Source organism: Bubalus bubalis, chromosome 19 (genome assembly GCF_019923935.1).
Source record: "Bubalus bubalis isolate 160015118507 breed Murrah chromosome 19, NDDB_SH_1, whole genome shotgun sequence".
Taxonomy (NCBI): domain Eukaryota; kingdom Metazoa; phylum Chordata; class Mammalia; order Artiodactyla; family Bovidae; genus Bubalus; species Bubalus bubalis.
This window is the reverse complement of record NC_059175.1, coordinates 35,377,221-35,391,533: the sequence shown is the minus strand read 5'-3', so window position 1 is coordinate 35,391,533 and position 14,313 is coordinate 35,377,221. Positions and strand designations below refer to the sequence as shown.

The window sequence follows — 14,313 nt, the reverse complement described above, 5'->3', positions numbered from 1 at the left end:
ACGAGATTGGAGAGGGAGCTGGTGTCCCTTCCTTTCATTCTTCAAGACGAGCTTGGTCCTTCCTCCTCGGATTCTTGAACGACTTTTGGGAGAGTCAGATGGAGAGAAACGAGATTTAGGACCATGTTTAAGATTCTGCAGACTTTTCCTCAAGGATAGCCAAAGCCCAGGGCCTACAAACCCCAGGGAGGTAAAGCAGGGGAGAAAGGATACAGTTCATAAAGTGACAGAGGCACATGCTGTGAGTAGAGCTGAGTTGATGAACCTGATTTTTGGGGACCGGCAGCCCTTGTGTTCTTCTCTCTTTTCCTTCCAACCCTCCCATAGAAGCTGGCAACCTGAGAGCTGAGCCGGGCCCGTGCATTAGCCTACGGCGCCACCTAGCCACCCCAGAGGGTACTCGAGAAACACTGTGCCAGGAGGTTTTAGGGGGTTTTTTTTGTTGTTATTTCCACACCCAGAAAAGGGGGTTTCCATTTCATTCACGGAGTTCTGGGAAATGGAATTTGTATAAAACCTTTCTTGCACACGATGGAAAACATTTATTAGCGTCTAATGAGAGAATGTGGCCTAAAAGCAATTGTAATAAAAACTTACGGGGGTGCGCGTTCAGTGCTCTACACTTGCGTTTTTCCCTAGTAACAGCTGTGACGGCAGTTTTTGCTTCAAGTTGATTCTGCCTCAAGTTATTGAATCTGCCTTACATTACAGGCTTTATTCAAACGACAAAGAGCTACTGTTTCTCCTATTTTCTTTTCTTTTTCTTTTCTCCTCCAGGTCAGATTTAGCTCTGGGGGAGGCCTGGGAATCCTGAAGGGAATGGAGGCTCATGAGAGACCGATTCTATGGGGAAACTTGGGACAATATCAGTCAAGGGATATTATGGCAAATTTATGACATTGCTGTACCCCCTGCCATCTTTTCAGTCAGATGAAGCTGTCCCTGCTCCCACAGACACAGCTCCAGGAGGAAATACGGGAGCTTATCAAGAGAGCAGGTACATCCTCACCATAGATGCCGTGGTCCTGCCGGCGAAGCTGGCGCTGGCCTTCCCATCTGAGATGGATAAAGCTCTGAGGCCAACAGACTCAGGGTTGCCTCTAAAGCTTCGGAAAAAAAAAAAAAAAAAGTCTTAATGACTGCATTGGGAATAGGCAGTCTTTGCCTAAAGGCTCAGGAGATCTTGGAGATTGTAAACATGATCTCTGGAGCCAAATGCCTGGATTCCACATGTACTTCTCTGTTACCTAAGCCCTGCCTCAGTTTTCTAGATAATGAGTATAATCCTAGTATTTATTTCATTAGGTTTTGGTGACGATTAAATGAGATAAACTATATAAATGCTTCAGATAAGGCCTGACACATGGCAGGCACTTCATGTTTAATTATCCTAGAATTGAAAGGAACAACCTGAGTCTTCTTGCACTGAAGCAGTTTTTGTTAATTAGCATAGCAAATTGTGCCTATGTAGCAAGTCTCAGTGGCAATTTCTTTGGCTGTCTCCACATTGGCAGCAGAAACAGGAGGTATACATACAGCTTTTTAAAAAAAATTTTTTTTAGGGTTTCCCTGGTGGCCCAGTGGTAAAGAATCTGCTTGCCAATGCAGGAGATATGGGTTCAGTCCCTGATCTGGGAAGATCCCACAAGCCTCAAAGCAACTGAGCCCAAGCCCTAGAGCCCTGAAGCCACAACTACTGAAGCTCACGTGCCCTAGAGCCCATGCTCCACAAGAGAAGACACCGCAACTAGAGAGCAGCCTGTGCAGCAACAAGACCCAGCACAGCCAAAAATAATTAAAAATAAATAAAGTTATTTTTAAAAGTTTTTTAGGAGAAAGCATCCAAAAAAAGAAAAAGTAGACCACCAGTTTATCTCAGTGGATGCTCGAATAATGCTGCTAGCTGATCAGGGTTGGTTTTTTTTTTTTTTTTTACTATTATTATCCCTCTCCAAATCACAGTACCATCTCAGGTTGATTCAACGAACTTTCCTGAACAGTCCTATGGCCATATATGGCTTTCTTTCATTTATTAGTTTGTAAGTTTCTTGAGTGCAAAAGTCCTGCCTGGTCATTCTATGCCCCCAAACAACTAAAAACTGTTATATAATTCCCTGGTGGCTCAGTTGGTAAAGGATCCACCTGTAATGCAGGAGACCACCTGCAGCACAGGGAACCCGGGCTCAATCCCTGGGTCTCGAAGATTCCCCTGGAGAAGGAAATGGCAACCCACTCCAGTATTCTTGCCTGGAAAAAGCCATGACTGTGGGCTACAGTCCACGAGATAGCAACAGTTGGACACAACTTAGAAACTAAACCACAACCACAATTTTGGATTAAACACCTAGACAGTTTGAACGTGGTGCTTTTTCTGAATCATAGTAATATGATTAAGAGTCAGACATTATTAGTCAACTGAATTGACACTACAGTCAAATAAAAACGGGTCTCATCTTAAGGGGCATCTCTTAAGGGTCGGCCTCTAGATATCATCATCGACTCTGGGCCATTACTGTCTTCCACCAATGCCTCACAAGAATCAAATTACAACATAGCATTATGAACAGCCCATTTCTTGGGAAGTGGTAAACTGATGCCTTTTCCCGCAAGGTGAGGGACTAAAGAATTTACCAGAAAGCCTTGACATGGTGAGTAATGCCAATGAAACAGCACTTTATCTCTGGAAGACAGGGGGTACACATTAACATACAAGCCTTTTAAAGCTGCAGCCAAAGTGCAATGCTTCCCCGAACTTCATGGACCAAGATAAATGAGGTTGTGGTCAGGTTCCAGTGCTGGAAAATGGCTTGACAAGTTTCATATATGTTGTGCCTGTAGGTTTCATTTATTTATTTAACCCGAATTAAACTCTAATTAAACAGAAAAAAAGAAGATGAATATTAATTTGACCTGAGAGCAGAGTATCACACTCTTTCTAATTTTTAATTCTCACCCTGCAGTCATATTGCAGAATTATAGAATCTCATCTAAATTGGATCAACAGCCCTTAATTAAACATTCTTACAATTTTTTAAAAGATGGGAAGACATGGATAGATATAAAAGGCTTTTTGACTGCTACACCATATAGCATTTGCTTCCAGGTCTAGTTGCAATGTTTTATATTAGGCATACCCAGAAATAAAATCTCCATTGGTTTACAGTGATTTATTCGTGTAACAGCCATTGCAATCCATGAGATCGTCTGACTTAGGGAACAGCTCTTTTTAATTGAAAACTGTGGCAAAGATCACCTGACCTGCCTCCTCAGAAACCTGTATGCAGGTCAAGAAGCAACAGTTAGAACCGGACATGGAACACCAGACTGGTTCTAAATCAGGAAAGGAGTACATCAAGGCTGCATATTGTCACCCTGTTTATTTAACTTATATGCAGAGTACATCATGCGAAATGCCAGGCTGGATGGAGCACAAGCTGAAATCAGGATTGCCGGGAGAAATATCAATAACTTCCGATACACAGTTGACACCACCCTTATGGCAGAAAGTGAAAAAGAACTAAACAGCCTCTTGATGAAAGCGAAAGAGGAGAGTGAAGAAGTTGGCTTAAAACTCAACATTCAGAAAACTAAGATCATGACATCTGGTCCCATTATTTCATGGCAGATGGGAAAACGATGGGAACAGTGAAAGACTTAACTTCTTGGGGCTCCAAAATCACTGCAGATGGTGACTGCAGCCATGAAATTAAAAGATGCTCCTTGGAAGAAAAGCTATGACCAACCTAGACAATGTATTAAAAAGTAGAGACATTACTTTACCAACAAAATCTGTCTAGTCAAAGCTATGGTTTTTCGAGTAGTCATGTATGAATTTGAGAGTTGGACCATAAATAAAGCTGAGTGCCTTAGAAATGATGCTTTTGAACTGTGGTGTTGGAGAAGACTCTTGAGAGTTCCTTGGACTGCAAGGAGATCAAACCAGTCAATCCTAAAGGAAATTAGTCCTGAACATTCATTGGAAGGACTGCTGCTGAAGCTGAAACTCTAATACTTTGACTACCTGATGCAAAGAACCAACTCATTAGAAAAGACTCTGATGCTGGGAAAGATTGAAGGAGAGAGGAGAAGGGAACGAGAGAGGATGAGATGGTTGGATGGCATCACTGACGAGATGGACATGAGTTTGAGTAGGCTCTGGGAGTTGGTGATGTACATGGAAGCCTGGCATGCTGCAGTCCATGGGGTCGCAAAGAGTTGGACACGACTAAGCGACTGAATTGAACTGAACTGAACTGTGGCAAATCAAGCACAGGTTCTTCTTCTATATTGTTATCAGACAGTGATATATTGGAGGTGGAAAAAACCCACTGGCTCCTCATACCTCCACAATGAGCCAACACCCAGCCCCTGACAGGCACCAGTGATCTAATGAAGTGTAATACTGTACAAATGATCTACTTGGCTGAAAAATGTGGTCAAGTACATGGGCATATACACTTGAAGATATATGACTTTGTATCGTTATTGTTGTTCAGTCGCTCAGTTGTGTCTGACTCTTTGCGACCCCATGGACTGCATGCAGCATATCAGGATTCCTTATCCATCACCATCTCCCAGAGCTTGCTCAAACTTCCTCTAACCATCTCATCCTCTGTCATCCCCTTCTCCTCCCACCTTCAATCTTTCCCAGCATCAGGGTCTTTTCCAATGAGTTGGTTCTTCGCATCAGGTGGCCAAAGTATTGGAGTTTCAACTTCAGCATTAGTCCTTCCAATGAAGAATCAGGACTGATTTCCTTTAGGATGGACTAGTTTGATCTCTGTGCTGTCCAAGGGACTCTGAAGAGTCTTCTCCAACACCATAGTTCAAAAACATCAATTCTTTGGTGCTCAGATTTATTTATGGTTCAACTCTCACATCCATACATGACTACTGGAAAAATCATAGCTTTGACTATACAGACCTTTGTCGGCAAAGTAATGTCTCTGTTTTTTAATATTCTATGTTGGTCATAGCTTTTCTTCCAAGGAACAAGCGTCTTTTAATTTCATGACTGCAATCACCATCTGCAGTGATTTTGGAGCCCAAGAAAATAAAATCTGTCACTGTTTCCCCATCTATTTACCATGAAGTGATGGGACCAGACACCATGATCTTAGCTTTTTGAATGTTGAGTTTATGTTAGCTTTTTCACTCTCCTCTTTCACCTTCATCAAGAGGCTCTTTAGTTCCTTTGTGAATTCAATATAATTCCAATCAAAATTCCCCTTGGCTTTGAAGAAACTCAGGAAGTTTTCCAAAACGTATATGAAGGAGCAAAGGACAAGAACGGACAAAACACTCCAAAAGAACTATATGAGAGAACTTGTCTTCCAGATATTAAAATTATTCTAGGGTTAAGGTAATTAAGATAGTGTGGTATTAGTGAGAAAGCTATAGATGAAGAAGTGCAGCAGAATATAGAGCCCAGTATCAAATCAAGATATATACAGAGATCTGACTGGCTTTTTCTAGGGCTGACATTACAGATACCCGTGTGCCTGTGATCAGTTGCTCAGTTGTGTCTGACTCTTCGTGGTCCCAAGGACTGTAGGCAGCGCTAGTAGTAAAGAACCCGCCTGCCAATGCAGAAGACGCAAAAGACTTGGGTTCGACCCCTGGGTTCGGAAAATCGCCTAAAAGAGGGCATGGCAACCGACTCCAGTAGTCTTCCCTGGAGGATCCCACGGACAGAGAAGCCTGGCAGGCTACAGTCCATAGAGTTGCACAGAGTCAGACATAACTAAAGCAACTTAGCATGCATGGACTGTAGCCTCCCAGGCTCCTCTACCCATGGAACTTTTCAGGCAAGACTACTGGAGTGGGGTGTCATTTTATACTCCAGAAGATCTTCCTAACCCAGGGATCGAACCCAGGTCTCTTGCAACTCCTGCACTGGCAGGTGGATTCTTTACCACTAGCACCCCCTGGAAAGCCTGACAGATGCCTAGGGAAAATACACATTTTTTCAATATGTAGGTCTGGGAAAAACAAATTACCCATATATTTCAAAAATAAAATTGAGCTCTTCACATCACACATAAAAGCCAAATTCAGGTGTAGTAAAAACTTAAATGTAAAAGTAGACTTAGAAAATTGAGGAAATAATATAAGGGAACAGTTCTATGATTTTTTGGTTTAGAAATATTTCTCTGAAAAACTATATGCTACAAAAATATATGCTAAATGAAATGATTCTTAATATGAGATTAACTATATTAAAATTAAGATTTTATGTTCCTTAAAAGACACCATAATGAAAGTAAGAAGGTAAGTCAGAAACTGGAAGGTTTTTGCAACACAAAGCATTAATTTCCAGAATATATAAAGAGCTGCCATAAATCAATAAGAAAAAGACAAACAACCCAACTGACAAATGAACAAAGTGTTAAACATGTATTTCTCAGAAGAGAAATAGATGAAAATGGGTAATAATACTAGAAATTAGAAAAAAATACACAAAACCACAATGATCAGATTTTACAGTTATTATACATACAAGAAGAACACTGATAATACCCAGTATTACTAAAAATACACAACAATAGTTATACCATTTAGGAAAATAATTTGGCATTATCTAGTAAATCAGAAAAGTAGCTAAAGTCTCTGACTCTGTAATTCCACCACAAGGTAGAGTCTCTGGAGATACTTCTGCACTGTGAACCAGGAGAGATGCAGAAGAATGTTTATAGCAGCCCTGTGTGTAATTTGAAAAAAAAAAAAAAAAAAACCTGAAACCAGACCAAATGTTAATAAACAATAGAATGGATGAATAAATCATGGTGTGTTCACAGTGAATACATCAATGAACAAATCAGAAAGCTACACTCATCAACAATGGAATTCAGAAAGGAAACATGGAGTAAAAAAAAGCAATTAGCCGGACAAACTCATGCAGAATGATTTCATTTATAAAGCATTCAAGAACATGCAAAACTAGACAACATACTGTTTGGGGATTAAAATACATGAGGTAAAACTACAAAGAAGCTTCCCAGGTGACAGTCGTGGTAAAGAACCCGCCTGCCAATGCAGCAGATGTAAGAGACATGGGTTTGATCCCATAGACAGAGGAGCCTAATGGGCTAAGTCCACAGGATTGCAAAGAGTCAGACATGACTGAAGTGACTTAGCACATGAGCACAATGACTCTACGGGCTTTTCTGGTGGCTCAGACAATAAAGAATCTCCCTACCTACTTCAATATTCTTGCCTGGAGAATTCTATCAACAGAAGGGCCTGGCGGACTATAGTCCATGGGGCTGCAAAGAGTTAGACATACAACGGAGCAATTAATACACAAAACTATAAAGAAGCGCAAAGGGATAATGAAGATAAAGATCCAGGTAGTAGTTATCTCGGAGAAGGCAATGGCAACCCACTCCAGTACTCTTGCCTGGAAAATCCCAGGACAGGGGAGCCTGGCGGGAGCCTGGTCGGCTGCAGTCCATAGGGTTGCTAAGAGTCGGACATGACTGAGCAACTTCACTTTCACTTTTCACTTTGATGCATTGGAGAAGGAAATGGCAACCCATTCCAGTGTTCTTGCCTGGAGAATCCCAGGGACGGGGGAGCCTGGGGGGCTGCCGTCTATGGGGTTGCAGAGAGTCGGACATGACTGCAGTAACTTAGCAGCAGCAGTAGTTATCTCTGAAGAAAGGGAGGAGGAGAAGGAAGGGAAGGAATCCAGAAAGAGTGCTTTGAAGGCTTCCAAAAATATTGGAATACTTTTCTTCTTAAAGTGGGTGGTTGGTAATGGATCTCTATTGAAGTATTATTATTAAAACTCCCCAAGTTTTTAAAAACTTTTTCTTTTCATACTCACATAGAAACTTCAAAAAGAGCACAGAGAGTTTCTATGTATCCTTTATTCAGCTTCCCCCAATGACATCATCTTACATAAGCATAGTTCAATGATCAAAACCAGAAAACTGACCTTGGTGCAATGCCATGAAGTAAACTGCAGACCTTATTCAGATCTCACTAGCTTTTACCTGTAGTGTGTGTGTGTGTGTGCTTCTATGAAGTTTTATCCCATATATAGATTCTTGTCATCATCAACCACAATCAAGATACAGAACTGTTCCATCTCCACAAAGAAACATGATAGTCACAACCTCCCCCCAACACTAACCCCCAGCAACCCCTTGTCTGTTTTCATTACCATAATTTTGCTACTATATACATTTTTAAAATGTTTTTTTGTATCTATTTAAAATCTTTAAAAAACTTAACTTAGATGGGGGAATTGCTTAGGACCTGTAAAGGTTATCCCCACCATCTCTTCCTGCCCCATGAGGTGAAATTCCCCTGGACTTGGTGAACTGTTTTACCCCAACTCATTGCCCTCACCCCTGCGTAAGAGGTCAAGGGGAAAGGTAAAGACACTTTTTTCTCCTCTTTAGAGGGCCATCTTAGATTCAGGAGACCACCTTGTCTTCTCCAACCTGCCCCTCCCTCTTGACCTCAAGCCGCCGCAACAGGTGCTAACCTATGAGAGTCTCTGTTCATAGGGTGAAGGATGAAGTTAGCCCAGCATGGGGAAAGTTACCAAACAAATTAAACGCAGATGGAGAAATTGCAGAGACACTGAGAGCCATCTGATCTTGACTGACAGCCTTGGGTGTTACTCAGTCATGCTTCACAGCTCTCATGTCTTTCTCCCAGGCTGGCTGGCTCCTTTGGAAGCAGAGTCCCTGGCTGATCTCAGACTCACTACAGGTACAGCCAGTTTACTTTGAAACTCAGTGCTCTAAACCAGGTGAACCCCAGCCTTCTGGGGATAAAGCCATCCCCTACTCTGTGCCTTTTTTATGTAAAAACAAAACTGTTTTCCATCTGGGGTCTTGTAATACCCCTGATGCTTATTGCATCTTTCAAACCTGGTTCAAAACAGTCTCCACCCCTCCCTTCTTTCTCCCTGTGGTTCTCCTCTTTCTAGTTAGGTGTGTTTTGTTTAGCTTCCATTTTACAGCACTCAACCAGGCATGTATAGGCAGACCTTGTTTTTGGCTACAGTCAGTCAGTTCTTGGAATCGTCCTCCTAAAGGGAATCATGTTTCCTTCTAAGAACAATGCCGTGATTGGAGCCTGCATTCCTGAAGAAAGTCCAGCCACAGTTAAATGAGTTTATTAAAGTGTATTCCTTGGGATATTATCATGTAATTTGATTGCTGTGGACAAATAACTCCGGAAAAGACAGGATTTAACCAAGTTAATCCCCAGCCCCCTGCCACTGCAAGAATGCGCAGATCTTTTTTGCGTGAGGTCATTTTCATAGATCTCTTTTTGCAGGGAGAAGGAGGAGGTTTCTATGGGCAGGCTAGTTGAGTGTAAAACTACCAAATTAAAGCATATATAGGACAATAATGTATCATTTTTTTTAAAGCCATGTTAAAAGAACCGAAGGCGTTATTCTCCAACTTCTATAAAACAAGCATAAACATGTGTACGTGATGACTAACTGCAGATCCACCCTCCACGTTGCCGTCTCCCTGTAGGAGCTGACCTGTAAGAAAAGGCTCCTTTGCTCTTCACTCAGGCCTCTTCCACAAGCGTATATTTCCAAAGCACTTCCCAATAACTCATCTCCAGAGAAGTCCAACTGTAGTTAAGACTCAGATGCTCTATTGACCTTCTTACTAGAAGGAACAACCCCCTCCACGCCCTCTTATTTCCATTTTTCCAGAGGTAAGGAGTTTCAACTCCTTTGACATATCCCTTCATATCTCTGGGGAAAAAATGCTTTCATTGCTACTTTTTGATAATTTTGTTTTAGACATTATCCATCAACCTTCCTCTGTGAAGACAGATGTTGCTCTCTTCTATACACACACATACACATACATGTACACAGACAAACACACAGGGTGCATTGTCCATTCACTCATGGTCCCAGTAAAGTTAAAATCAATACTCAGTAAATACATTATTACGTGCTCAGTCACTTCAGTATTGTCTGACTCTTTGCGACCCCATGGACTGTAGTTCCCCAGGCTCCTCAGTCCATGAGATTCTCTAGGCAAGAATAGTGGAATGGGTTGCCATTTCCTTCTTCAAAATACATTATTATGATTATACTTAAATGACAAAGTTTAGCAATGTAAAAAAACTATGATCGTTTTTTTCCATCCACACTTTTCTGTCCCTAAAGGTAATATTTGTCTTTCTTTTTCATTTGCTTATTTTCCTATGTATTTATTATTAATTTATTTCTGAACACTCCCCCTGTAAATTTCCTCTGGATATATTTAAACAAATTAAGTGCTTCATCAATTTCATCTTCTTGAAGATAACTCTTCTAGAGCCTTCTGGCCTGCAATTATCTGGATAGGATGCTACCTCCTGTTTTCTTGAAATCTCCCTTTCCTATCACTTTGGCGTTTCTTTATATCTTTCTTGGATTGTATCTCTTGTTTGCTTCTATATTGGTTTACTTCCTGTTTTGGTGGAGCATACTCTTTAGCAGTTTTCTTAGAAACAGTTCGTGGAAGGTAAAGTTTTTGAGAGATCTCATTCATTTGAAAAATAGCTTATTTAGTGAAGTGGGGTGTCTTGGGACCAGAATCCTAGAGAAAAACTGCAGGTGTGGTCAAAAGCCTCCCCGCATTCTGACTGTGATTCTTCTCCCTTCTCCCCACCTCGCACTCCCCTCACTCTGCTCCATTGAATAAGGAAAGTGGACATAAGCGGGGAAGTGGGAAAATGGTAAGACTCTGGCTAGGCAGGACCTCAGAGCCCATCCAGGCCAGTGTACACCAAAGGACTGCCCACAAACCATTCATTATGCACAAAATACAGTTTTGGGGGAAATAGGGATTAATGGCCTTAATTTTTAATATTTTTGAAACATTCACAAGCTTGCAGGAAAATCGCAGGTACAGAGGAAGAATATTTGTTTCCTGAACCATTTCAGTCAATGGCCAACCCAAAGCCCCATTACCACCAAATTCTTTGGTATGTTTTCTACAGACAAAGGGCATTTTCCTATGTAAACAAATACAACCACCAAAATCAGAATACTGACACTGATGTTATTACCACTGAATTCTCAGACCCTATTCAAATTTCACCATTAGTCCCAAGCATGCCCTTTACAGCAAAGAATCCAGTCCAAGATCACGTGCTGCACATCATGTCTTTTTAGTTTCCATTACATCTGTAATAGTGCCTCCATCTTTGTTTGATTTTTTTGACCTTGACACTTTTGAAAATTACAGGCCAGTTATTTTCCAGAATAATCTTTAGTTTGGGTTTTCCTAATGTCTTCTCCTTTTTAGGTTCACGTTTTGCATCTTTGTCAAGGCCATCACAGAAGCAATGCTTCTGATGGCATCCAATCTATGAGATAGACACACAATTTCCATTTGCCCCAATCCTGAAATCTGCTCATTTCCTCCACTGTACAGTTGCACTTTTCTCATTTGTAGTTAATAAGTATTTTCTAGAAAGGTATTTTGAAAATACATAAACACATCATTCCTTATCAAACTTTTAATCTACTCATTATTTATTTACTCTCATGTTTTTTATTCTGTAGTTTATTATTGACAGTATCATTAATTACTTTTTCAGAGTACCCCTGATTTGGCCAGTGGGAGTCTATTCAAGCCTGGGTCCTTATCATTCTTTAAGTGATGGTATTCGGAGGTAAGACCTTTAGGAGACAATCAGGTCATGAGGGTGAAGCCCTTACAATGACATTAGAGCCCCTGTAAAAGAGGCCCCAGAGAGTTCCCTTGTCCCTTCTGCACGTGTGGTTATAGTGAGGAGACAACTGTCTACAAGCCTGGAACTGAACTGTCTACTTACCAGGCACTGAATCTGCCAGCACTTTGATCTTGGACTTCCCATCTTCCATAGCTGTGAGAAACAAATTTCTCACACTTATAAACCACATAGACTACATTATTCTGTTATAGCAGCCCAAACAGACTAAGACAAGGAATTGAGTACAGCAAAAGGCATGGGGTTAGGGTGGACCAGCAAGGCAGAGAAAGATTCAGGAAGCAGTGCTAAGACATATTTCTTCATTATAAAAGCATATGTCAACCTCTTCATAATTTCTGAGAGGCTATGGGCTTCCCGGGTTGCTCAGTGGTAAAGAATCTGTCTGCTGATGCAGGAAATGCAGGAGTGGGTGTTCAATCCCTGGATGAGGAAGATCCCCTGAAGCAGAAAATGGCAACCCATTTCAGTATTCTTACCCGGAATATTCCATGGACAGAGGAGCCTGGTGGGCTACAGTTCATGAAGTTGCAAAGAGTCAGACATGACTGAGAGAATGAGCACATATACACATTGCAATAAATATCAAACAATTTTAAAGAAAAGCAAGAAAGAGGTATTACAGCAATGGAAATTTGCAGTGATGATTTTTTTTTTAAAACTAGTTAGCAAGCCTTCGATGCTTAGGGCTCAAATGTGCTATTGATCACTCCGAACCTCTCCAATTCTACACTCACCCACACTACCACCACCCCACCACTTTATCTTTAATAAGCCATTTGGTAAATGCTGATGATAATAGCATTAATTGGGGAATTCCTTGGCAGTCCAGTGGTTAGGACTCAGCGCTTTCACTGCTGTGAGTCCAGTTCAATTCCTGTTCAGGGAACCGAGATCCCATAAGCCATGCAGCGTGGTCAAAAAAAAAAGAAAGGAAATTAAAACAAAAACAGTATTAAATGGCTTGGAATTTGAACATTTGAAACTTGTTGGTGAGGCCACCATAGAATGCTACAGTGACAAGCCTCAAAGTTTGACAGCTGTCTAGTGAAACCAGCATGAAAATGTATCTTGACGCATGAGTGGAAAAGAAAGTTGCTTTGCAGGAAAATGTAGAGCTCAAAGGACATTTTAAGTAAGATATTGGGGGAAGGATAATTTTCTCAAGATGAATAATTCCTAGAAAATTATTCAAGTATAGTAATAGGAAGAATTTAAGAAACTGGCAGCTGAGCATGAAACCTCTTATTTTGAATTTATTTAAAATGAATAGAATCAAGCTATTCTGATTACTGTAGCTGAAGTGATATGGTCAGTGCTGAGTTTTATAGATTAATGCCTCTGTGGTTTATGTTCTGATACCCACAGAAAATCATTTGTTGCAGTTATTTGAAATAGTTATAAATGGTGTCTTACCAAAAAACAAATTTTCTCCTTAACAGCAATTTATACATTATGCTTTTACCTGTTTTTCTTTTATATTTTCTTTTCTTTATTACTCTTTCTTTCTTTTTTATAAACCACTGTGCTGAGGGCTGACTTTCAGCAGATCTCAGGGACGGAGCTGCTCTGCTATTTTGCTTATTTAATATGTAATATTGATCCTGACAATGATATTGGATTTTTTTAAGGAACCCTTATCTTTTACAGATGGTACTAAATTATTTGCTATTGAAATGACAGAATGTTTCAGATTTGCTTCAAAGCAATACAGTGGAATGAAAGAGAGTGACTAGACATAGCAATGGCATAAGACTGGACAGGAATAGATCATCGTTTAAGCTGGGTGATTAAACAATGCCTGACACATGGGTTTTATATGCCATTGTTCTTTAATTTTGTATACATTTGAAATTTTCCATAATACAAAGTTTGTAAAAAATAAAATTAGATCTCTTAGGTGAGAAGCTGGGGAGCTTTGGTGGTTTTCATGGATGTAGTCTCTAGAGGATTGAAATAAATTCATCTTTCTGATGGGTGGCACAGGGAGCCCCTTGAAAAGGTAAAGAAACAAAACTTGGCCGAAGACCAAGGGGATTTCATCCTAGGGATCTTAACCCTTGGCTCACAGAAAGCTTCAGGGCTGGGCTCCTCCACCCCTTGGAGGAGTCCACCTCTGAGTCAGGGGATTTCCTGACTCAGCTTAACTGGGAAGACTGATTTGGGAGAAGTCAACTGAGTAAGAAGGAATACATCTATTTTTTTAATAGATTGTCCCAAAAAAGCTTATTCCAGAGGTTTCATACTTTCATCTGAAGCCATTATACACCCTAGCAGAAGTCCTGATAAAATGTTGGTGTGAGCCTTCTTAACTTCCTTATTTATTTCTTCAACAGAAAAAAAACAAAAACAAAAACAAAAAAACCCCTCAAAATCAGATGAATTTCCAGAGGAAAAATTTATCAAAATATTAATACTTTAACATTTAATTGGGGTGATTAATTTGAAAACATAGTCATATAATAAGTTATTTCAGACTGTTCATTGACTTTGTGTTTTTAAATGGCAAAAGAGATTTAGTTTCTTTCTAACAATATATTGGTATTCACATAAGACCTTTCTTTTTTTTCTAGTGGGGTTTAC

At 40.4% G+C, this 14,313-nt stretch overlaps 1 long non-coding RNA gene across 3 annotated transcripts in view; it reads right to left on the bottom strand.

Annotated features, from left to right (window-relative positions):
* The window catches only part of LOC102395220, a 112,128-nt gene that overhangs the window by 74,784 nt on the left and 23,031 nt on the right, over positions 1–14,313 (bottom strand). For 2 of the 3 annotated variants that reach the window (XR_006546667.2, XR_006546668.2), the window contains exon 3: positions 3–82. This is a non-coding gene — a long non-coding RNA (uncharacterized LOC102395220). Of the gene's footprint in view, positions 1–2; positions 83–1,009; positions 1,107–14,313 lie in introns of all 3 variants that reach the window. The other variant, XR_006546666.2, reaches the window with a different exon arrangement.